Genomic DNA, 24,893 nt, shown 5'->3' with positions numbered 1-24,893 from the left:
CTCTAGACTGACAAATCAACATCTGAAACTTCTGGCACAAGCAGGAGGCAGTTTGTTCGTAAAAGAGCTGGAGAATGCTACATGGATGAGTTTCTACAGCCAACAGTGAAGCAAGGCATTGGTTCCCTGAGGTTTAGGGCTGCATTTATGTAAATGGAGTTGGTGATCTGGTGAGAATTATGGAATCTTCAATGCTGAGAGGTACAAGCAGTTTCTTATTCATCATGCAATACCGTCGGGGAGGTGTTTGATAGGTCCCACCTTCATTCTGCAGCAAGGCAATGACCCCAAACAGACGGTCAAGGTCATGAAGAACTATCTTCAGTGAAAAGAAGAATAAGGAATTCTGCAACAGGTGGTATGTCCTGTGCTGCCAAGTCCTCGTCTTGACATCATAAAGGCTGTCTGGAACTACCTAGAGAGACAGAAACAAACAAGACGGCCAGAGTCTGCTCAAGAGCTGTGACAAGTTCTCCAAGATGCTTGGAACACCCTACCAGCCGATTTTATTTATTTTCCCTCTTATAAAATTTCATGACACTCTACCTAAGAAAAATGATGCAGTTTTTAAAGGCAAAGGGTCATCGCACCACATATTCATTTGATGTTTTTTTTTACTGTCTACTGGTCTTTATGGTTTTTGATATTTAGAAACTTTACATTTTTTTGAAGGCATCTTCACTTTTTACATGTGCTTAAGACTTTTGCACAGTACTGTATGTTGGTGCACTGATTTCTTGCAGTTTTCCTTACTGCAGATTCCAGCATCTGCAATCTCTTGTGTCTTCAACTAAATAATCATAGGAAGGTGATTGATCCAGACACAGATCAATTCACCTGAAATTGCAGAATTCAATATTGTTCAGAAGGCTACAATGGGGAGGGATGAGTGGACAAGGGAGTCATAGAGGGAATGATCCCTGTGGAAGTGGGTGGGGAGGAGGAAGATGTGATTGGTGATGGGATCCTGTTGGAGATGGCAGAAGTTACAGAGAATTATGTGCTGGATGCAGAAGCTTGTGGGGTGGTAGTTGAGGACTAGGAACCCTATCCCTGGTGTGGCAGTGGCTGGGTGGGGTGAGGGCAATGTTGATTGCAGTGGAAGGGAAACCCCTTTCTTTGAAGGAGGAGAACATTTCATTTGTTCTGGAATGAAAAGCCTCATCCTGAGAAAAGATGCAGTGCAGACAGAGGGACTGAGAAAAGGGAGTGGCATTTTTATAAGTGGCAGGGTGGGAAGAAATGGAGTTAAGATAGCTGTGAGAGTGAGTGAGTTTATAAAGTATATCAGATAGACTGTCTCTAGAGATGGAGACAGAGATTAAGAAAGGGGAGAGAGAGATGTCAGAAATGGACCGACTAAAATATTCAAGGCAAAGTTGATGAAGTTGACTAGCTCAGCAAAGGTGCAGAAAGCCGCACTGATGTAGTCGTTAATGAGCATAGGAAGAGCTGGTGAGTGATGCCACTGTAGGTTTAGGGCATTATTTCACGTAGCCTGATGAAAAAGCAGGCATATCTGGGACCCATGAGAGTGCCAAAGAAGTGGGAGGAGCCAAAGGAGAAATTGTGTGCGAGGACCAATTCTGCCATTTGGAGGAGAGTGGTGGTGAAGGGGAACTGGTTGGGTCTGTTGTCCAGAAAGAAGCAGAGAGCTTTAAGTCTTCCTGATGGGGGATAGAAGTGTATTGAGATTAGACATACCAAGTGAAAATGAGATGATTGAGTCTAAGGAACTGAGGGGATCGAGAGTGTGTGAAGTGTCATGGATGTAAGGAGGAGGGGATGGAACCAAGGGGGATAAAACAGAGTTGAGTTATGTAGGCAAGAGCAGGAAGCAATAGTGGGTCTACTGGACAGTCAGGTTTGTGGATCTCGGGTAGGAGGTAGAAAGGGGAGATGAAAGGGTAAGGGATCTGAGGTTGTAAGCATTGGGTTGGAGATTGCCAGAGTCGATAAGTTGAGTGAAGGTGATGGCCTGAAGCTCCTTAGTGGGGTCCTGTTCACGGGGTAAGTAAAAGGAGATGTCTGAGAGTTGTTGTCTAGCCTTAGCAAGGTAGAGCTGAGTCTGCCGGACTACTACAGCGCACCCCCCCCCCCATCCCCCACTTGTATACAGTTTTGATGGTGAGGTTAGGTTTAGTGCAAAGAGAGTGGAGAGCAGCCCTTTGTATATGACCAGTTTCAGTGGAGAAAAGAACGCAACAATACAAAGAACTGGAGAGTCTGAGGTAAAGATATGACTCTGCTGTTCTTTAATCTTTCTACCAAATAAAGAATCACAAAACTTATTTCAAATTTGTCAATGGCAAGTGTTACTGTGAACAATGCACTGAGAGGATGTATTTCCTTCAATACAACAGATGTTAACTGTTTTCATCCTGTTCTGTGCATCCCTTGAAATTATCTGGTGAGCCATTTGTGATAAGGCAATGAAAACATGCCAAGAGACATGAATCTATACATCCTGTGTTGTAGCAGTAGATCTAAATTTCCAGTTAAATAAAATCTTGGAATGAATAACTAATTTAAATGAGAATATTGCAAAATTAAGTTGCTCTATATCTCAGGGACTAAATGGAGACTGCAATCAAATTAGTTGTGTGTTTCCATTCTTTCTCTCCTAATTCTCAAATCATTTGGTGACACCTGGCCAGGCTTTTTCTTTAAGGCAATGGCTGCGTGAATGGCTAAACAAATGGTGAAGATGGCTGGGGAGTTGTGGAGTGTTCACTGAGTCTAAACTATGTTCATGTACCATCATGAACATTTCCTCCACAATTGGTACATAGTGGTCATACATCATCCTATATGAGAGGAGAAGCTACAGATGTCTTGGTGTAACTGTCATACATAGTAAGTAAAAAACCCTGTAATGTTGGTTTACCTTTACCAGGAGGTAAACAGCAGTTCGAGATGGCTTAGTGCCTTTTGAAGGGCACCTCACTTTCATAATTTGAGAGCCTATGGTATTACAGGAAAGGTACTAGCATGGATAGAGGATTGCCAGTGACTTCTGATGTTCTGCAGGGTTTGGTGTTGGGACTGCTTTTTATATTATATGGCAATGATTTGGGTGATGGAATTGATGGCTTTGTGGCCAAGTTTATGGATGATACAAAGATAGGTGGAGGGGCAGGTAATGTTGAGGAAACAGGGAGACTACAGAAGAATGGGCAAAGAAGTGGCAGTTGGAATACAGTGTTGGGAAATGTATACAGCTTGTTAGAAGGAATTAAAGTGTCGACTTATTTTCTAACAGAGGAGAAAATTCAAAAATCCGAGGTGCAAAAGGACTTGGGGGTCATCGTGCAGGATTCCCTAAAGGTTAACTTGAATGTTGAGTCAGTGGTGAGGAAGGCAAATGCAATGTAATGCAAAGGCAATGAGACCCTTCCTGACGAAGGGTCTCGGCCTGAAACGTCGACTGCACCTCTTCCTAGAGATGCTGCCTGGCCTGCTGCGTTCACCAGCAACTTTTATGTGTGTTGCTTGAATTTCCAGCATCTGCAGAATTCCTGTTGAAGGCAAATGCAATGTTAGTATTAATTTCATTAGTTACATCCTTGCTTATAAAAACAAGGATGTAATGCTGAAGATTTAAGGCACTGGTGAGGCCTCACTTTGAGTATTGTGAGCAGGTTTGGGTTCCTTATCTAAGAAAGGATATGCTGACATTGGTGTGGGTTCAAAGGAGGTTCACAAAAATTATTCTGGAAATGAAAGGCTTATACGAGGAGCATTTGATGACCCTTGGCCTGTACCCACTGGAATTTAGAAGAATAAGGGAGGGATCACATTGAAACCTATCTAATGTTGAAAGGCCTAGATGATGGCTTTGGAGAGCATGTTTCCTAGAGTGGGTGAGCCTAGGACCAAAGGGCACAACCTCAGAATAGAGGGGTATCCTTTAAGAATGGAGGTGAGGAATTTCTTTAGCCAAAGAGTGGTAACTCTGTGGAATTCATTGCCACAGGTGGCTGTGGAGGTCAGGTCATTAGGTATATTTGCATAAGAATTTAAGAAATAGAAGGAGGAGGAGTAGGCCATCTGGCCCATGGAGCCTGCCCCACCATTCAATAAGATCATATCTGATCTGTCCGTAAACCCAGCTCCATCTACCTGCCTTTTCCCCATAACCCTTAATTCCCTTACCATGTAAAAACCTATCTAACTGATTCCTAAATACATTTAGTAAGCCTCAACTGCTTCCCTGGGCAGAGAATTCCACAGATTCACCACTCTCTGGGAAAAATTTTCTCGTCATCTCCACCCTAAATCTTCTCCCCTGAATCTTGAGGCAATGTCCTCTAGTTCTAGTCTCACCTACCAATGAAAACAACTTTCCTACTTCTATCTTATCGATCCCTTTCAAAATTTTGTATGTTTCTATAAGATCCCCTCTCATTCTTCTGAACTCCAGAGAGCACTTAAGGCAGAGGATGATAGATTTTTGATTAGTCAGGGCGTAAAAGGTTATGGGGGGAGGCGATGGCAGGAGAATAACGTTGAGGGGGATATGGATCAGCCATGAACGAATGGTGGAGCAGACTCTGGGCCAAATGGCCTAATTCTGCTTCTATGTCCTATGGTCTAATAGCTCAATATCTCTTATTATGATAATGATTCTGGTGAGAATTTGCATTTAATGACTTTGTTCCAAGCAATTTCATCTCATGGATCACTCTTTCCTGCCATTCTAAAGTCTTAGAAAGTAATGTGCATTTTGACCCACCAAATCTGTGCTAGCAATCAAACGCTTTATACAATTGTACTAATTCCATATTTTTTTCTTTCCACATTTCTTCCCTCCCTCTCTCCCTCTTTCTTCACCCCCCCCCCCAATATTCTACCACCCACCTACCCTAGGGGAAATTTACTATGGCTACAATATGCAATTAGCCTATCAAATCACATTTCTTTAGAAGGTGGGAGGGAGCTGGAGCACCTAGGACCAAGTCTCTCAATAATAGTGGCAGCATACAAATCCCTCAGCGCTGAAGGTCAGGATCAAACTTGGGTCACTGGAACTGGTAGCAGTTCAATTAGCTGCACCACTCTGCAACCCTGAACTCTGACCTCTCCATCCTTGCTTTTATTGAACAGTTTCTGCCTTGCTCAGTACAGGCTTGAATAATGTTACAATTTGTTTCTGGTTGCTCATTGGTCTCAATTTTCGAACTTCGGTACATATTTAAAATTTTTCTCCCTCATTGGTGTGTTACAGAATTGATACTTTTCGAAGTCTTCCAAATTTGGCCTTTTTTAATACAATTCAAATGCTACTTTCTAGTATTTGCATATCTGAGGTTTTAATACAACCTTTTATCTATTCTCTACATAACTTTGTTTGCTTTTTCTTTTTCAATATTTTTATAGATATGCAAATTCCATGAATACAAATACAAAATTCATAAGGATACAAGTAAATAATATGAAATACAATACATTTAAATCACAGTAATATGGTCACAGTATCCCATATTCCAAAACAATCATGTATATAAAAAAAGATTGAATTATGAAATGAAATAGAAAAAAAAATTGTATTTTTAAAAAAAATCTACCCCAACTACCAAAATGAGCTGGTTGGTTTAAAAAAAAGAAAAGGAAAAATACCTTACCATATGTTATAATAATAATGGCTCAGATCCATACTTTAATAACAGTTCAAATATTGTGAAAATAATTCAGAAAGGGTCCCCATAACATTAAAAAATCACGTTTAGAATCAGAAATTGAACAATGAATTTTCTCTAGATCAAGGCACAACGTCAGATACCCATTGAACATGAGTGGATGGGGCAGTCTCCTTCCACTTGAGCAAGATCGCCCTCCTGGCCATAAGAGACACGAAGGCCAATACCCGCAATTTAGATGGTTTCGTTATTGTAGCACTATCCTCAACAATACCAAACAAGGCAGTCAAAGGATTAGGCTGAAAGCTGACATTGAAAAGTGCAGAAAAAGTTTGAAATGCATCTTTCCAGAATTTTTCAAGGCTTGGACATGTCCAAAATATATGAATTAGTGTGGCCACTCCATTAATACATCTATCACAGTAAGGGGAAATATCTGCGTAGAAACGGGAAAGCTTATCTTTAGACATATGAACTCTATAGAAACATAGAAAATAGGTGCAGGAGTAGGCCATTCGGCCCTTCGAGCCTGCACCGCCATTCAGTATGATCATGGCTGATCATCCAACTCAGAACCCTGTACCAGCCTTCCCTCCATACCCCCGATCCCTTTAGCCACAAGGGCCACAACTAACTCCCTCTTAAATATAGCCAATGAACTGGCCTCAACTGTTTCCTGTGGCAGAGAATTCCACAGATTCACCACTCTCTGTGAAGAAGTTTTTCCTCATCTCGATCCTAAAAGGCTTCTCCTTTGTCCTCAAACTGTGACCCCTCGTTCTGGACTTCCCCAACATCGGGAACAATCTTCCTGCATCTAGCCTGTCCAATCCCTTTAGGATTTTATACGTTTCAATAAGATCCCCCCTCAATCTTCTAAATTCCAATGGGTATAAGCCTAGTTCATCCAGTCTTTCATCATATGAAAGTCCTGCCACCCCAGGAATCAATCTGGTGAACCTTCTTTGTACTCCTCTATGGTAAGGATGCCTTTCCTCAGATTAGGGGACCAAAACTGCACACACTACTCCAGGTGTGGTCTCACCAAGGCCTTGTACAACTGCAGTAGTACCTCCCTGCTCCTGTACTCGAATCCTCTTGCTATAAATGCCAGCATACCATTTGCCTTTTTCTCCGCCTGCTGTACCTGCATGCCCACTTTCAATGACTGGTGTATAATGACACCCAGGTCTCGTTGCACCTCCCCTTTTCCTAATCGGCCACCATTCAGATAATAATCTGTTTTCCTGTTTTTGCCACCAAAGTGGATAACCTCACATTTATCCACATTAATTTGCATCTGCCATGAATTTGCCCACTCACCTAACCTATCCAAGTCACCCTGCATCCTCTTAGCATCCTCCTCACAGCTAACACTGCCACCCAGCTTCGTGTCATCCGCAAACTTGGAGATGCTGCATTTAATTCCCTTATCCAAGTCATTAATATATATTATAAACAACTGGGGTCCCAGCACTGTGCCTTGTGGTACCCCACTAGTCACTGCCTGCCATTCTGAATAGGTCCTGTTTATTCCCACTCTTTGCTTCCTGTCTGCCAACCAATTCTCTATCCACATAAGTACCTTACCCCCAATACTGTGTGCTTTAAATTTGCACACTAATCTCCTGTGTGGGACTTTGTCAAAAGCCTTTTGAAAATCCAAATATACCACATCCACTGGTTCTCCCCTATCCACTCTACTAGTTACATCCTCAAAAAATTCTATGAGATTCGTCAGACATGATTTTCCTTTCACAAATCCATGCTGACTTTGTCCGATGATTTCACTGCTTTCCAAATGTGCTGTTATCATATCTTTAATAACTGACTCCAGCAGTTTCCCCACCACCGATGTTAGGCTAACCAGTCTATAATTCCCCGGTTTCTCTCTCCCTCCTTTTTTAAAAAGTGAGGTTACATTAGCCACCCTCCAATCCTCAGGAACTAGTCCAGGATCTAAAGAGTTTTGAAAAATTATCACTAATGCATCCACTAATTCTTGGGCTACTTCCTTAAGCACTCTGGGATGTAGACCATCTGGCCCTGGGGATTTATCTGCCTTTAATCCCTTCAATTTACCTAACACCACTTCCCTACTAACATGTATTGCCCTCAGTTCCTCCATCTCACTGGACCCTCTGTCCCCTACTATTTCCGGAAGATTATCTATGTCCTCCTGTTACGTACCCCGTAACTGGGTTGCCAAACCAGCAGAAGTGGACCACTCAGTTGGAGTCTGGATTACTGGAACTAAGAAAGTTTTATTAAAGGAATAAGCAACACAGTACTCTAATAGTAAGGATATAAATGCAACAGGTTAGCAATGAATAAACACACATGTACACAGAACTAGGATAATAGGGTCAATCAAGCTCTATCGCAGTCTAGGGGTAAGATGATCAATCACAAGTGACTTAGTTCAGTTCGCAGTAATTGCCGTCGTGCCGTTGGAGAGAGAGAGAGAACGAATGAATATGCAAATCCGATTCCAAACAGACCTTCGATATTCCTCGCAGTTAGCTTTCGGGTGACCCCTTTGTAATGTCTTCTGAGGTCACCGACTGTGACCCTTCCGTTCCAGACACGATCGTTCTTCAGTTCTTCAGCGGTGAACCCGGCACCCAGGCAAGGGCGAACACACACCAGGTTCCCGCCGACCGTATCTTTCCACCCTGTGCGTCTATGGCTGGTCCTGCGACCAGGCCTCCAAAACTCCCACTGACTTGTGGGGGCGCACCGCTTCCAGGGTTTTGTTACCTCGTGGTGTCGTGTGTGGTGTCTGTTGCCTTAGCGAACCTGTCCCTTTTTATCCCCCCTGTTGGGGTATCGCCTGTCCATCAGACTTCAAACAGTTAGGGTTCAAAGCAGCCGGTCCTGACAATACTCAGACTGGTGTCTCCTTCCGTTAAACTCTCTCGTCTCCTCATTAACATTTCCAAATATTGCTCCATTGTCTTACTTATCTCTCTCTCCTGAAAACAGGTGGCAGATCAACTGATGATCCCACTTGTGATAGCACAGGGCAGTTAACATCTTAGTCTATGTGTACTTTTGTAACCCTCTTTTGTCACACTCCTTAGTGAAGACAAAACCAAAGTAATTATTCAATTGGTTTGCCATGTTCTTGCTCCCCACAATCAATTCACCTGTTTCTGTCTGTACGGGACCTACATTTGTCTTAACCAATCTTTTTCTTTTCACATATCTATAAAAGCTTTTACAGTCAGTTTTTATGTTCCCTGCCAGTTTTCTCTCGTAATCTTTTTTTCCCCTTCCTAATTAAGCCCTTTGTCCTCCTCTGCTGAACTCTGAATTTCTCCCAGTCCTGAGGTGAGCCACTTTTTCCGGCTAATTTGTATGCTTCTTCTTTGGAATTGATACTATCCCTAATTTCCCTTGTCAGCCACGGGTGCACTACCTTCCTTGATTTATTCTTTTGCCAAACTGAGATGAACAATTGTTGTAGTTCATCCATGCGATCTTTAAATGCTTGCCGTTGCATATCCACCATCAACCTTTTAAGTGTCATTTGCCAGTCTATCTTAGCTAATTCACGTCTCATACCTTCAAAGTTACCCTTCTTTAAGTTCAGAACCTTTGTTTCTGAATTAACTATGTCACTCTCCATGTTAATGAAGAATTCCACCATATTATGGTCACTCTTACCCAAGGGGCCTCTCACGACAAGATCGCTAATTAACCCTTCCTCATTGCTCAATACCCAGTCTAGAATAGCCTGCTCTCTTGTTGGTTCCTCGACATGTTGGTTCAAAAAACCATCCCTCATACATTCCAAGAAATCCTCTTCCTCAGCACCCTTAACAATTTGGTTCACCCAATCTATATGTAGAGTGAAGTCACCCATTATAACTGCTGTTCCTTTATTGCACACATTTCTAATTTCCTGTTTAATACCATCCCCAACCTCACTACTACTGTTAGGTGGCCTGCACACAACTCCCACCAGCGTTTTCTACCCCTTAGTGTTGTGCAGCTCTACCCATATCGATTTCACATCCTTCTGGCTAATGTCCTTCCTTTCTATTGTGTTAATCTCCTCTCTAACCAGCAATGCTACCCCACCTCCTTTTCTTTCATGTCTATCCCTCCTGAATATTGAATATCCCTGAATGTTGAGCTCCCATCCTTGGTCACCCTGGAGCCATGTCTCTGTGATCCCAACTATATCATATTCATTAATAACAATCTGCACTTTTAATTCATCCACCTTGTTACGAATGCTCCTTGCATTGTCACACAAAGCCTTCAGGCTCGCTTTTACAACTCTCTTAGCCCTTATACAATTATGTTGAAAACCACTATGTACCACTTTGAATTGTAATAAAGAATGATGAGCACATAATGATGAAGAACTAGTTAATTTTAAAATAATCTTCCAGCTCTCATCAAATACAAAAATCTGTAAATCCTTTTCCCAGTCTCCTTTTATTTTATCTAGAGGCTATTTTTAGTCCCAACAGTAGACCATAAATGTAAGATATTGAACCGTTATCAAAGGGTTTTATCTCCGTGAATATAAAATTGACTTCTATATTTTAAAAGTTGGCTTTCAATTGGATACATTAAAAGAAGATCATATTTAGTTTTAGTTTCAATATGTCTCTTAAATATTTCAGGATCAGGTACCAAAGCATATTTATGGTCCAGTTGTTTTAACTGATTGGCTAATTCATTTCTCTTTGTTAGCTTTTTTAATGATGTTTGCAGTATAAGAAATAATTTGACCCTGGATGTATGCTTTAAAAGTATCCCATATAATAAGGCGAGACGTCTCTTCCAACGTATTTTCTTCAAAAAAAAAGTAATTTGATTCTCCATAAATTTTTAAAAAATCCTCATCGGATAACAGAGTTAAAGTAAATCGCCAAAATCTACTCATGGGGATACGACCAGGAAGATTTAAAGATAGAAGTACAGGAGAGTGGTCAGAAATAGCAATCTCTTTATATTTGATCGATCGAACTAATGGAATCATTTGACTATCAATAAAAAAAAATAATCAATCCTGGTATAAGAACGATGAAGATGAGAGAAAAAAGAATACTCCCTGTCCATCGGATGGAGAAAATGCTGAGCATCAACTATACCACATTTTGTTAGAAAGGATTGGATAAACAAAACTGATTTATTATGTGGCTGGTTTAATAGATGAGCAACCTAATACTGGATCTAACCAGCAGTTAAAATTTCCTCCCATCACAAGGGAGTAAGTACACAAATCTGGCAAAAATGAAAACAGACGTTCAAAAAATCCTGGATCATTTACTTTGGGGGCATATACATTAGCAAAAACAATCAATTTACCCTCTAAACTCCCTGATACAATAACAAATTGACCATTGGCGTCTGAAACAACTTTATGCTGAATAAAGGAAACTATTATCTACAAAAATTGAAGCTCCATGTGTTTTTGCATTAAACGAAGAATGGAATTGCACATCTTTCCACCGAGTAAAAAAACATAAGCTATCACAGCTGCGTATGTGCGTTTCTTGTAAGAAAATAATGGGTGCTTTTAATTTTTTAATATCAGCAAATGCTTTGCTCCTTTTGATGAGGTGATTCAGCCCTTTCACATTCAAACTTAAGTTAATATTTCAAACGATTTTAAATGCCAATCAACATGTAATTAAAAGATCTGGCCATAAGTTATTAAAACTAGAAAGCAAACCGTAAAATAAGGTATTCAAACAAACAATCATATATTCAACCCAACACAGCTCCCAGAGAAAAATAGGCCCTACCCCCTCCCCTATCCAAAGCGAGAAAGCTGAGCAATAGACAGTCAGCGAGATAAGAACTAAGTACCCACCCCGAAAAATCCTGTTGACAGAAAAAACTCCAGTCCTGCAAGGTCGTTATGTCCCTACCAAGACACAACATAAAAAGAAAAATAACTCAGTATTTGAAAATATGAAAGGATCAGTTTAAACAAACTCAAAGAAAGCTGTATTAAAATAAAGCCTCAAAAAGGGATAAAATAAAGAAGTATAAAGAAAAAAATATGACAAAAGACAATATATGAACAGCCAAAAATTAAGTTTAATGAAACCTTCTTTCCAAGTCATATTAACAGAAGAAAAAACTTGATCAAATAAGAAATATAACAGTTTTAGACGTCATCCTTCAGAAACTCTTTTGCATCTTCAACCGACTTTATTCTTTTTTGCAATACGTTCTTCAAAACAATGCTCAGACGGGCGGGGAACCAAAGGGATGGTTTATATCCTTTATTGTAAAATTCCGACATAACTTCTTTATATTTCATGCGATCAGCCATAACTTCAGGGGAATAATCTTCCACAAATCTAACCTTGTAATTTTGGAAATCGATCATTCCTTGTTGACGGGTATGGCGAAATAAAAGGTCCTTGATACGAAATGCATGAAAGGTTAGTATGACCGATCTTGGTTTCGCCGCCGAGGATAGTGGCTTCGAAGTCGGAGAACAATAAGCTCGATCGAGCTTCGGCTTGAAAGTGAATAAAGCAGGGAAAAGCTGTTTCAGAAAGTTTGCAAAAAACTTCGTAGGGTCAGCACCTTCAATTGATTCTTCAAGACCCGGAATTCACAAGTTATTTCTCCTGTTTCTATTTTCGAGACTGATGATCCTTTTCAGCATTTTATCATTGGATAAAGATAACTCTTTGCAGAGTTTAATTGTATCTTCAACGTCCTCTTCAAGTGTTATCAGCTTCGTAGTATTTCCCTGAATTCGGTTCTCATGCTCAGATAAAGTTTGTTGAATTGTATCCAATTTGCCGTTAAGTTGTTGTAACTCCTCAGAAATTTCCGATTTTTGCCGTTTAAGGAAGTCACTGATTGAATCCAAAGTGACTGGGGATTCATCTCCTGTTTCTCTTTCTTTTGCAGACGCTTTGGTTCTTTTCCCGGCCATAGTAAAGCAGTATTAAAGTATTATAATAAGGTTTCAAAAAAAAAGACTGGTAGGAGACAATTAAGTAAACAGGGTAGGAGCAATCGAAAAACGATGCTACTTCATCAGCTGTCAACAGGGCTCTGAATTTTGTTTAATTATGCGATTATATACAAGGTTTTTCAGGCTAACCCTTTCTGAGAGTGTGTCCAAATTGGCACTTAAAAAATATATGTACATATTATCTTGCATCCCAAATTAATTTTGTGCAGAGATTATCATCAATTAATTAGTAACAATAATTAGGGTCTCTAAAGCAAGGATGTCATGTTGCTTAATTACATGTATTCATTGCTTTAATAAAATATGTAGGTTTGACAGATTTTCTAAAATGCTTAATTAAAAATGATTAACATTAATCTTTCAAAAATACAGTTGAAAATTGCCATTTCTAAATAGTATTATTGTATCTCATGACATAAATGTGACTGTGGAGAAAAGTATGGGGGAATGTTTTTTCAACTCAGTGGTAAGTGCATGGAGCACACTGCCTCGGGTGGTGGTAGAGGCGGATATAGTAGGGACATTTAAGAAACTTAAATAGGCACATGGATGGAGAAAAATGGAGGACTATGCAGGAGGGAAGGGTAGATTGATTTTTGAGTAGGTTAAAAGGTCAGCTCAACATCGTGGGCGGAAGGGCCTGTACTGTGCTACTGTTCTATGTTTGAAGTTATAAGTTTTGGTACATATAAAGCACTTTACTCTCACTGAAGTTCACTAACTATGATAAATCTCCCTCCTGGCACGTTCGTCTCGCCACCCCCCCACCCCCCCATCCCTCCCTACCAATCTCCTGGTACTTATCCTTGTAAGCGGAACAGGTGCTACACATGCCCTTACACTTTCTCCCTCACTATCATTCAGGGCCCTAGACAGTCCTTCCAGGTGAGGCGACTCTTCACCTGTGAGTCGGCTGGGGTGATATACTGTGTCCGGTGCTCCCGATGTGGCCTTCTATATACTGGTGAGACCTAATGCAGACTGGGAGACCGTTTCACTGAACACCTACGCTCTGTCCGCCAGAGAAAGCAGGATCTCCCAGTGACCACACATTTTAATTCCACATCCCATTTCCATTCTGACATGTCTATCCACGGTCTCCTCTACTGTAAAGATGAAGCCACACTCAGGTTGGAGGAACAACACCTTATATTCCGTCTGGGTAACCTCCAACCTGATGGCATGAACATTGACTTCTCAAACTTCTGCTAATGCCCCACCTCCCCCTCATACCCCATCCGTTATTTATTTATTTATATACACACTTACTTTTTCTCTCTTTCCTTTTTCTCCCTCTGTCCCTCTCACGATACCCCTTGCCCATCCTCTGGGCTTCCCCCCCTCCCCCTTTTCTTGGTCCCTAGGCCTCCTGTCCCATGATCCTCTCATATCCCTATTACCAATCAACTGTCCAGCTCTTGGCTCCATCCCTCCCCTTCCTTTCTTCTCCTATCATTTTGGATCTCCCCCTCCCCCTTCCGCTTTCAAATCTCTTACTAGCTCTTCTTTCAGTTAGTCCTGACGAAGGGTCTCGGCCTGAAACGTTGACTGTACCTCTTCGTAGAGATGCTGCTGCCTGGCCTGCTGCGTTCACCAGCAACTTTTATGTGTGTTGCTTGAAATTCCAGCATCTGCAGATTTCCTCATGTTTGCGTTTTTAAATATTTTATATCTGCTTGTATTTGGTTGTTTTGAGAGCTTTGCACATAGCATTAATTTCATCAAAAAGTCTACTGCTGTAATTAGACTTGACCAAGTTCATCACTGAAAGCAGTGACTCACATGAATACTTGAGGTGCAAAACTACATACAATTCACCATTATTATCATTGAATATCCAGTGTTCACTCACAAATGACATAAGAAAGAATATATCCAATGTTATATCTTCCCACAACAATCTGTTGTCAAGCCGGCGTGGGACTAATTTGCTGTGAAAACATCTTGCTGTTCTTGAGTTGTAAAATCATTATTCGCTGCTTCGTTTGGCAGTAAAGATAATTGTTATGTATCATTTTATTATGGGTGGGGTATACGGAATTGAGAGGCGGTGCTATGTTGCCACTCCTGACTAGACAAAATAAAATAAGGAAATTACCTTTTTGATCTCACCTAACACTTGACTAACTTTGTTTCCAAAGGTCATTAGCTTGTAATTAAGAGCAGAGACCCTTGTGATTATTTGTTCTTTCTGTCCACATGCAGATGTACACAAGCAGACTAGACCTCCTTTGCATTGGCATAACAAAACTGAGAAATGCCAACCCTGATAGAACCAAATTTACTATATGTCGTGGTGGCTGACTTTGCTGTATTCTGAGGTTTAAAATTAGAGTATTATACTGATATTAACCTGAACAATGGTATAGGATAATTTTAGGCCATCACCCATTGTGAAGTAATTGCACACAGCAGAAGAAATGTTTTCCAGTAAGCTGGGGTGCTAATTGTCTGCATTTGCAATATCACTACCAACAATACCTTCTGTCTCTTTAATAAAACATTTGAAATGAAAAAAACACTTGGCTGCTCAGATTCTGAGCAAAAGGAAGTGGTCAATATTTTGAGTCTAAGGTAAGATAAGGAAATGAACGTGTTTTGAATTGCAGAGATTGGGGAGGGAATAAATGATGAGGTGAAGATGAATGAAAATGCCTGGTACAGAGGATTTTACTGCTCCCAGCTTTGAAGAAGAATGTGGAAAGTTTATCGATGGCAACTGATTTGTCTGAAGGAGGGATATCTAGAAGGCGAGTGAAGAAAGTGGGAAGGAGAATGACAGTAAAATGGCAAGATCATTTCTGAAGCAAACTAGAAAAGCTGGTTTTCTGATGTGGTTGAGTGTCCAGGACTTTAGTTTACATACATGGAATTTTTTTTTAATTCTCAGTTCTGTCTGAGGCGTTATTGGGATATTGCAAAGTGGCAAAAGCAGAGATGAGAGTGGGATTTAGAATGGAAGTGGCAGCCAACTGGCAGCATAAGAATGTAGTAGTTAACATAACGCTTTACAGGGGCAGTCACTGAGATTCAGTTCCCACTTGTGTAAGGAGTTTGTATGCTTTCAGGACTGCGTGGGTCTCCTCTGGGTGCTTTGGTTTCCTTCCACATTCCAAAGGTGTACTGGTTAGAATTAATAGTTGTAGACGGGCTACGTTGACACTGAAAGCATGACAACACTTAAAGTGGCAGACTGCTCCCAGCACATCCTTGGATTGTGTTGATTTTGGATGCAAATGTTCATTTCACAATGTTTTGATGTATGTCTGACAAATGAAGCTAATCTTTAAGCTTAGAGCGCTTGTAGATCTTGAAACTTGGCGAAAAGGAAATGCCACTAGGCAGGTAGGGAAGTTGTCCTCTGCATGGTCTGTCCTTTGTGGGCGTTATCCAGAGAAATAATGAGTGTTTACTTAACTACACCATTTCAAAATATTTTGCAGCAATAAATTGAATAATGTGTTATTAAAAAAGCAAATAAGCTGTTTTACTAAATGGCTTAAACTTGTTTCCCTTTTTTAATTTAAAAAAAAGACCTGCTGCATGAAGCTATTTAGGTTTTCCAGAATAATCTAAGCATGTTCAGTCTAGCGCTTAGCACTTCTCAGAGTAACCCCCCCCCCCACCCTTCCCACTTCTTCCCTTGTGCTCCTGTTAGTACCTGTTTCAGGTGTCCACGTGCTTTCGGGTACCTATTCCAGAAAGTGGTTGGAAGAAGGAACCTTGACTGCTCTTTCAACAGAGCAGCAGATCTGCATTCACGACTGTTTTCCCTGACCTTGATTTTCATTTGTAGTTATTCACAGAAGAAAACAGCGCAACCATTTTCTTACAAATATTGTCAGTGGGCATGCTTGTTCTATTCTTGATGTCTGCTAAATAGCAGCAATGGTGCACATGTCTTTACAGTTGAACAAACAAACTAATTCCATCCTGTGTGGATGCAGAGTGAAAACATGGGTGCCAATTTGCTTGCTATGGTACTTACTCCAGCACCACATTCTTTCATCGACATGTTCTTGGATCTTGATTCTGGCAATCTTGAACTTGTTTACCCTGTAGTGTTCAAATGATATGGAGATATTTGTAAAGGCTTTTTTCTGCACTTAAAGTTGAATGATCTTTTGTTGATGCAGACGTAAAATCAAGATAGCTGGCTGAATCAGGGTTTGCAACTATTTTGTGAAAGGAAAATGTTGATGGTAAGTGATAATGTATGGAATTTGGCTGCTCTGAATTTGTTAGTGTAAGCGAGTGCATATTCCTGGTCAAATTATAATCCTTTTTAAATTTCAGTTTGAATATTGCAATTTATAATCAAAAATCTTAATTGATGAGGTTGTCAAAATTTAAGTATGACTGTTATTGAAGCTTAAATATGTCTGTAGATGCCGTATACAGAGCTGATATATGCTGGAAGTGGTTTTGGAATGTGTTGACATGGCTGCAGAATAGTAATATTTAAAGCAACTATCATTTTTGGGTTTATTGAAGAAGAACTAGTTCACTAAACTTTCATCAACAAATCTGGCATTTTAAATGTCTGGGAAAGGACATTACATGGCAGTAGATTTCAACTGGGAAAAGTGTGAAGTAATTCACTTTGGAAAGTTGAGCTTGAAGGCAGAATACAGCGTTAATGACACAATTCTTGGCAGTGTGAAAGGATGGGGATCTTGCGGGTCCATGTCCTTAGATCCCGCAAAGTTGATATCAACTTGATACCTTTGTTAAGGTTAATGGTGTGGTGGCTACAAGGCAATGTTACAAATCTATAAAACTCTGTTTCGACCATACTTGGAGTATTGTGTTCAGTTCTGGTTGCCTGTTTGTAGAAAAGATGTGGAAACTATAGAGAAGGTACAGAGAAGATTCAGAAGACACTGGCTGGATTAAAGAGTATGCATTAGGAACATGGGTTGAGTGCACTAGGACTTTGGAGTGAAGAGCGATGAGAGGTGATATAGATATACAGCTATAGATACAGAAGTTACCAGGGTGAAAATGGCTAATTCAAGGGCATCATTTTAAGGTGATTGGACGAAAGAATAGAGGCGGTGGGGGGAACATCAAGTAGTTTTTTTTCCTCTACAAAGTGGTGGGTGCCTGGAACATACTGTCGGGGGTGGTGGTAGAGGCAGATACATTAGGTACATTTAAGAGATGCTTAGATACATGGATGAAAGAAAAATGGGGGGGCTATATGTGGTAAGGAAAGGTTAGATTGATATTGGTGTTCGTTAAAGGGTCATCACTACATCGTGGGCAAAAAGGCCTGGGCTGTGCATCGTGGGCAAAAAGGCCTGGGCTATAACCTGACAGCACACAAATTACTCTATGATGAGATTGCTGAGGTGTTTTTGAGACAGGGCCAAAGAAAGTAAGCTTCCTTTTAGAACCTGTTGACTGTCTGGATATATTTGCAGTAATTTGTTTTCCCCAACACTTTTAAAACAAATGCTTGTATAAATGTAACTTAACAGCTCAGTTGACAAATTATTGTATATTTAATTGAATATTGAATAATGGAATCTTAATGTAAATCATATATAAACACAAATCACCTACTTAGTGTTTTAAGAGTGATTTATAATTTGTTTAACCAATGTAATTGTATTAAATAACTTCTCGGCTCATTCAATACCCATTTTTTATGAGTATGAAGTTATTTCTAGAGGACTTTAAAAGCATTTTTACAATTTGTCAGTCATTGTCATGTTTTTCACAAAGATTCGAAGATTTTTTTAAATCAAATACCAACGCTGCTCTGGTTGCTCTTCTACTGGTAGAGATCTTTGAAAGAAAGCTGCCATCTGGAAACTTTCTTTGTATAAAAATCAAGTGTTTAATAGTTCTGTAAAAATGAGAATCTATTTCAATTATTTAGTTTAGTTTTAAAATGAAATGGAATATTTTTCAAAGTACAGTGAAGTTGCTTGTTTTGAGCTGTGTGCTAATGTGCTGTGAATGAAGTCAGACTGTTATTGATTTGTATCAATTCAGGACTTAAACCTACAATCCTGTCTGACTGTTACAACACTGAGTTATTGGCTGTCTAATTTGTGTTCTTAGAACGTCATTGAACCCAAGTATCATCTGCCATTTTAGAAGAATGTGGAAGGTGTGATTTGCTTTGCTAAAAATATGGACTTGCTATCCAGGCCAAATTACAATCTTGATTAAATATTTACACTTGATGTTTATTTTATTGAGATACAGCGCAGAATAGGCCCTTCAGGCCCTTTGAGCTGTGCCGCTCAGTAGTCTCCCAGCCCAAATCATGTGAAAGTTTAGTGACCAAGTAACTTACATAACAATTATGCTATCATAACAATTTAAAATTTTCAAATTTTATTCATTATTCCAGTTGGACGCTTGTTAGCCTAAGTCATGCAACACTTGTTAATTGTTTGCTCCTTTTCAAGTTCAGTTGCCCACTCCACTGTTAAGTTGCAGCTGAACAGAGTTTATTGGAAACCTATATCCTAATGTGCCATCTTTTTGTGCAATTTCTTTTGGTCTTCATTTTGGAATATGGAAGGGATCTTGTATTGTTTTCCTAGAAGTAACCAGGCTATGTAGGATTTGGGTCAAAATATAATTAACGTACCTTTTTCAAAATATTGAATTGAATCTACATTAGTTCTTGATGGGATGGCAGTTTTGTGACTGGAGGTACATAACAAAATTTTAAGCACCAGGCTTTTGAGGTTAGATTCACTGTACTATGATGAGTTTAAAGCACAATTTATATACAAATGCATCAACTTGCAAAGCTCCAGGTCAGTTTTCCTTGTGGGGAGTGGGGTGGGGTTTTGCCTCCATAATTTTGCTCCTGACTTGGCTGGCTCAAATTTTTAAATACCAATAAAACAAACTGTTTCTTTGAGTTTACTGAGTCTGATTTCTTTTAAAAGCCCTTGGATCAATCCTACTCAATTACTATTTCTCCTGTTTTAGTTTTGGTTGTAGATTTATCAGTTTTCTTATTAGGAAGAGCAAAAACATTGATTTTGGAGATCATGAAACCATTTAATTTAAACATAACTATACAATAAGTAGTTTGCAGGTTCTCTGAGTCTTAATTTCGTAGCACTTTGGCAAACTCACTTTCCTCTGTAAGCCTAAATAGTACAATATGTTTTCAATCATAAAGGCTATATAGGCACATGGCAACTTTGTTAGATCATGGATAATCTGTCTTCATTCCATTTACCTACCTTTTTCATTCATAACTTTTGATGCCTTATTTAGCAATTCATTCAGGCTCTCATCTGTTTCCTCTATACTGTTGTGTTTTTAGAAAGTGTTTCTCATCTTGACCGTTACTGTGTTTGTGCATTGTAGTTTCCTGCCTGATGGTAGAAGGTAAAAGAGAATGCTGGATGGATGGCTGGAACCCTTAATAATACTGAGGGCCCTGTGTATACAGTTCTCTTGATAAATGTCCCTGATGGATGGTAGGGAGAGCCTTCGAACAATGAAGAATACAGTTTTAAAAAATTATAGCCTAATCATATATCCATTCACAGTTCACTTCCCACAGATCAGTGTGCATGTTTTAACCCCTCCACTCCTGTTTTGTACTGAAGCTTTAGTAAATGGAAATTGATTATTTGATATACTAGAAATCTAGATCAGTTAACTTTTTGAAGTTTCAAATTTGTTTTGAATTCCATAAGACAAAGGAGCAGAAGTAGGCCATTCGGCCCATCGAGTCTGCTCCGCCTATTTATCAAGAGCTGATCCATTTTATCCTATTTAGTCCCACTGCCCCACCTTCTCACCATAACCTTTGATGCCCTGGCTACTCAGATACCTATCAATCTCTGCCTTAAATACACCCAATGACCTGGCCTCCACTGCTGCCCGTGGCAACAAATTCCATAGATTCACCACCCTCTGACTAAAAAATTTTTTTCGCATTTCTGTTCTGAAAGGGCGCCCTTCAATCCTGAAGTCATGCCTTCTCGTACTAGACTCTCCCATCATGGGAAACAACTTTGCCACATCCACTCTGTCCATGCCTTTTAACATTCAAAATGTTTCTATGAGGTCTCCCCTCATTCTTCTAAACTCCAAGGAATACAGTCCAAGAGCGGACAAACGTTCCTGATATGTTAACCCTCTCATTCCTGGAATCATTCTAGTGAATCTTCTCTGTACCCTCTCCAACGTCAGCACATCCTTTCTTAAATAAGGAGACCAAAATTCCTTGAATATTTAACCAGTCTGTATTTGTTACAGGATATTGATCGACTCATGAAAGATTGTATGAAACAAAGAACAAATGTATTTTATTTTCACTTGACAATATCCAGATATTCATTCAACAGATTGTTTGCTCTTGTGGGAGGTGTAATATGATTCATAGAAAAAACTTACATTGATCTGTCCAGAGCTAATCTTGTCATATTACATTTAGTAGCAAGATTTTGTTCTAGAGCAACTCCTTGAGAAATAAGTCAACATCTGGGTAAGAAAATAAGTTTTGCTTTGTTTTCTTTTGTCTGGGGAGGTGAAGGATAGTGTTTGAGAATGACTGTAAATAGAGTCGGGGTAAAGAAAAAGGCTTGGGTCTGCATTCATGTTAGATTCCTGTGGATGACAGCAAATGCAATCCAGATGGTTCAGGAAGCTGATAAGGTCTTGGTAAAGCTCTATCATTGGGATTGAATAGTACAATTCTATTCTTATGCAGTTGATTACTTATGGTGTCCTTAAAGATAAGATTGTAGCAAATCTATAATCCAGTTTTAAAGCCAAAATTTTAAGTTCAACTTTGACTTTAACAGGTGACTTATTTGCATGATATCTGTAGCATTCAGATTAACCCTGTCTTAATCAAACAACTTTCACATTTCAAGGAATACTCAATGTACTTTCCAAAGGTGTAGTCTGACCATTCAAACTAAATTGAAAGCAGTATTGTTAAGAGTGACGATAATGTTTGTAACTAGAGGAATATAGAAAGTGGAAAATTGAAGGAATTTTGGTATGATTTGAGGTGTCTGAAAGCACATCCAACAATAATAAGTTATTCAGAAGAAATGAGTGATGAATTTCAATACTGGAGGAAGTTGGGAAGATGTAATCAAGCTAAAATTTCTTTAAATTGAATTCTTATTTCCTGCCTCCATTGTAAATCAATTGAAACTGATAAAGGGTCAGGATAAAACGATTGGCGTTAGTTTGGATTGGTTTGGAGTATGGGCTAAGATGATGACCATTAAAATGTAAGTGTAACTTGGGTCTGGAGATGCTAAAACTTATGTGCAAGAATTTCTATCCCAGCTAGTTTGAATTCATGGAGGAAGAAGGATGTAAGATGATTGAAATCAGGTGTGTCCATTATAGAAAATAGGATCTTTATACCTTCCATTAATTTGCTTGCCTGCCAAGATTTGTATTAGACACTCTGCTCCCTTATTAAGTCATTGATCTTATATATAACCAATTTATATAATAAAAAACAAAAGTTCCCTGGTACCACAGCATTAAAAATTCTAGCTTTTTTTCCCTAGCTAACCCATATTAACTGACTATGCCATATTACCTATACTTCATTTGGGTTGCATACACGAACCTTGCAATCCACAGGCACAGGCACTGATCAATACATGTACAATAGTGCTGGAAAATTTGTGAACCCTGTAAAATATTCTCTATTTATGCATAAATGATCTAAAATGTGATCTGATCTTCATGCAAGTTCTAAGAAATAGATAGAACCCAATTAAATAAATAACACAATTTTGGAAATTTATTTATTGAGAAAAATGATCCAAAATTGCTTTTAAACCTTTGCTTTGGGTATCTGGTGTGACCCTCTTCAACCAAATGTTTCCGGTAACTGTTGATCAGTTCTGCACATTGGCTTAGAGGAATTTTAGGCCATTCCTCTTTTTTTAAAAAAAAAACAAACAAACTGCTTCAACTCTGGGATGTTGGTGGGCTTCCTTGCATGAACTGCTTGGATTAAAATTAGGACATTGACTCAGCCATTCCAAAATGTGAAATTCTGCTTTAACCACTCTTTGGTGGACTCTCATTCTCTTGAGCTTCAGTGTTCAGACGGATAATGTGACATTTTCCTGTAGAATTTGCTGTACAATTCAGAATTTGTAGTTCTATCAATGATGACAAGTCATCCCGGTCCCAAGGCAGCAAAGCAGGTCTAAACCACCATGTTTCACAGATGAGATGAGATTCTAGTGTTGGAATGCAGTGTTTGCTTTTCGCCCACATAATGCTTCTCACTTAAGCCAAAAAGTTCTATTTTGGACTTGTCTGTTCACAGAACATTCTTTCAATAGCCTTTTGGCTTATCCATGTGGTCTTTAGCAAACTTTAGACAGGCAGCAATGTATTTCTTGGAGAGTAGTGGCTTTCTCCTTACAATCCTGTCATGCGCACCATTGTTGTTCAGTGTTTGCCTGATGGTAGACTCATGAACACTGACATTAGTCAGAGCAGAGAGGCCTGTGGCTCCCTTGTTTTCCTGGGGTTCTTTGTGCCCCCCTGGAATATTACACACCTTGCTCTTGGAATGAGTTCTGTTGATCGGCCACTCCTGGGGAGAGTAACAACAGTGTTGAATTTCCTCCATTTGTACACCATCTGCCTAACTGTGAATTGATGGAGCCCAAACTCTTTAGAAATTGTTTTGTATCATTTTCCAGCCTGGTGAGCATGAACAGCTTTTTTCCTGAGGTCCTCAGAAATCTCCTTTGATTGAGGCATGACACACTGCCAAAAACCTGTGGTGACTTTGATAGTGAAGACCCAAGTTTGTGTTCTATAAATTGGGCATGGCCTCCCACACTCATACCTGATTGCCACCTCATTGATTGAAACACCTGAGTCTAATTTCCCCTTTAAATGAATTGTTAATCCTCAAGATTCACATACTTTTTTCAACAAATACATGTTCATTTATTGAAAAAATGATCCAATATTACAAGTATAACTTTTTGGATATTAAATTGCATTCTCTTTATCTAGTTTTAGGACTCGTATGAAGATCTGATCACATTTTGAACCATATTTATGCAGAGATAGAGAAGATTCTACAGGGTTCAGTTTCTAGCACCACTGTACCTTCCATGTACGTATCCCTTTTGAAGCTCTGTATTGTTAGCTATTGAAACTGTAATTTTGTTGTCTTTTCATCCAGTTCATTCCTTTAGTTGATATAAATTATTCATCGGCCCACCTCGGCAAACCCTTAATTTCTAGAATGTTCTTTGTATCTTTTGTGTGAAGGCAGACCCAAAATCTTTGTTTTTCCATGTGTTGTTGTTCTTTGGTTACATTGTGAGACCTTATTCTTAGCTCAAATTATCTTTAACCCATCTATTTAGCCACTTTTGTTGTGATCTTTTTTAATCTCATTAGAAAATACTTAATGGAGATCAAATCTTGTTGGCAATGTAATATTCCATTGGAGAATTGATTCAAGTAAAACAATTTTTGATTTTAGTCGCTTCATTGAACAGTTTGTCTCAATTATACTCCTATTCACTTGCTGGAATCTCCAACTGCTTTTGATTGAGTAGTTTCAAATTGAATCTAATTTGCTGCTTAAGTTTGAACACAAGTTGTAATTGTTGAACAAAGCTTGGAATTGTTCTTTTTCACATTCTTGTAAACTAAATTGATTTTTGGAATAAGAAAAATAACCGTAAGGTCTCCTGAGTCTACTATAAATGATCTGTGACCTGTATCCATTGCTCCACCCTTTAAAGGGTTATATCTAGCTTTTAAATTCTCCTCCTTAGTCTTGTATTCCCCAAGCATGGAACCACTTCCCCCTCTTTACCCATCCCTTCATTAATCCTTAAATTGGGCAAGTTTTGCACAATATTGAAGAATGAGAGTCAAGCAAATCACAGGATGCTTATTTTTAATTTGGATCTCTCAGTAACTCAATTTTGCCATTGATTCTAAAGGAGCTTTGAATCTACTCGTACCATTTTATGTCAAATGTGTGCTTGAGTGTAAAATAACAAATGATAAAACTCTTCCAAGAGTAATGCTTGACTTGCAGGATTATTTTAAGTTAGTTCAATATCAAAGGAACATTTTAGTGCAAAGAAGCTTTAGTGTACATCCTATTTACTTTATCTCTCAATATGGATTCTGTGAATCTCCATAAAGAAAGTCTAATCAGCAGAGTTGAATTGCATCATATTAAGGAATGAAATACTAGTATTGTGTTCCATTAGTTTTTGAGCAAGGAAATGTGACATAGATTTTTAAAGTTTTAAGCCCAGCTCCCTTTTCCGCTC

General features: G+C 39.2%; 1 protein-coding gene across 10 annotated transcripts in view; it reads left to right on the top strand.

Annotated features, from left to right (window-relative positions):
• The window catches only part of add3a (adducin 3 (gamma) a), a 246,688-nt gene that overhangs the window by 30,716 nt on the left and 191,079 nt on the right, over positions 1–24,893 (top strand). For 6 of the 10 annotated variants that reach the window (XM_063071242.1, XM_063071247.1, XM_063071240.1 and 3 more), the window contains one exon: positions 23,608–23,710. The exons of the other annotated variants lie outside the window; for them this stretch is intronic. The gene's annotated coding sequence lies outside the window, so the exon portion shown is untranslated. The remainder of the gene's footprint in view (positions 1–23,607; positions 23,711–24,893) is intronic. 10 annotated transcript variants of the gene reach the window in all.

This window comes from Mobula hypostoma, chromosome 19, assembly GCF_963921235.1.
Source record: "Mobula hypostoma chromosome 19, sMobHyp1.1, whole genome shotgun sequence".
Taxonomy (NCBI): Eukaryota; Metazoa; Chordata; class Chondrichthyes; order Myliobatiformes; family Myliobatidae; genus Mobula; species Mobula hypostoma.
The sequence above is the reverse complement of the archived record's forward strand: the minus strand, read 5'-3'. Positions and strand labels throughout refer to the sequence as shown.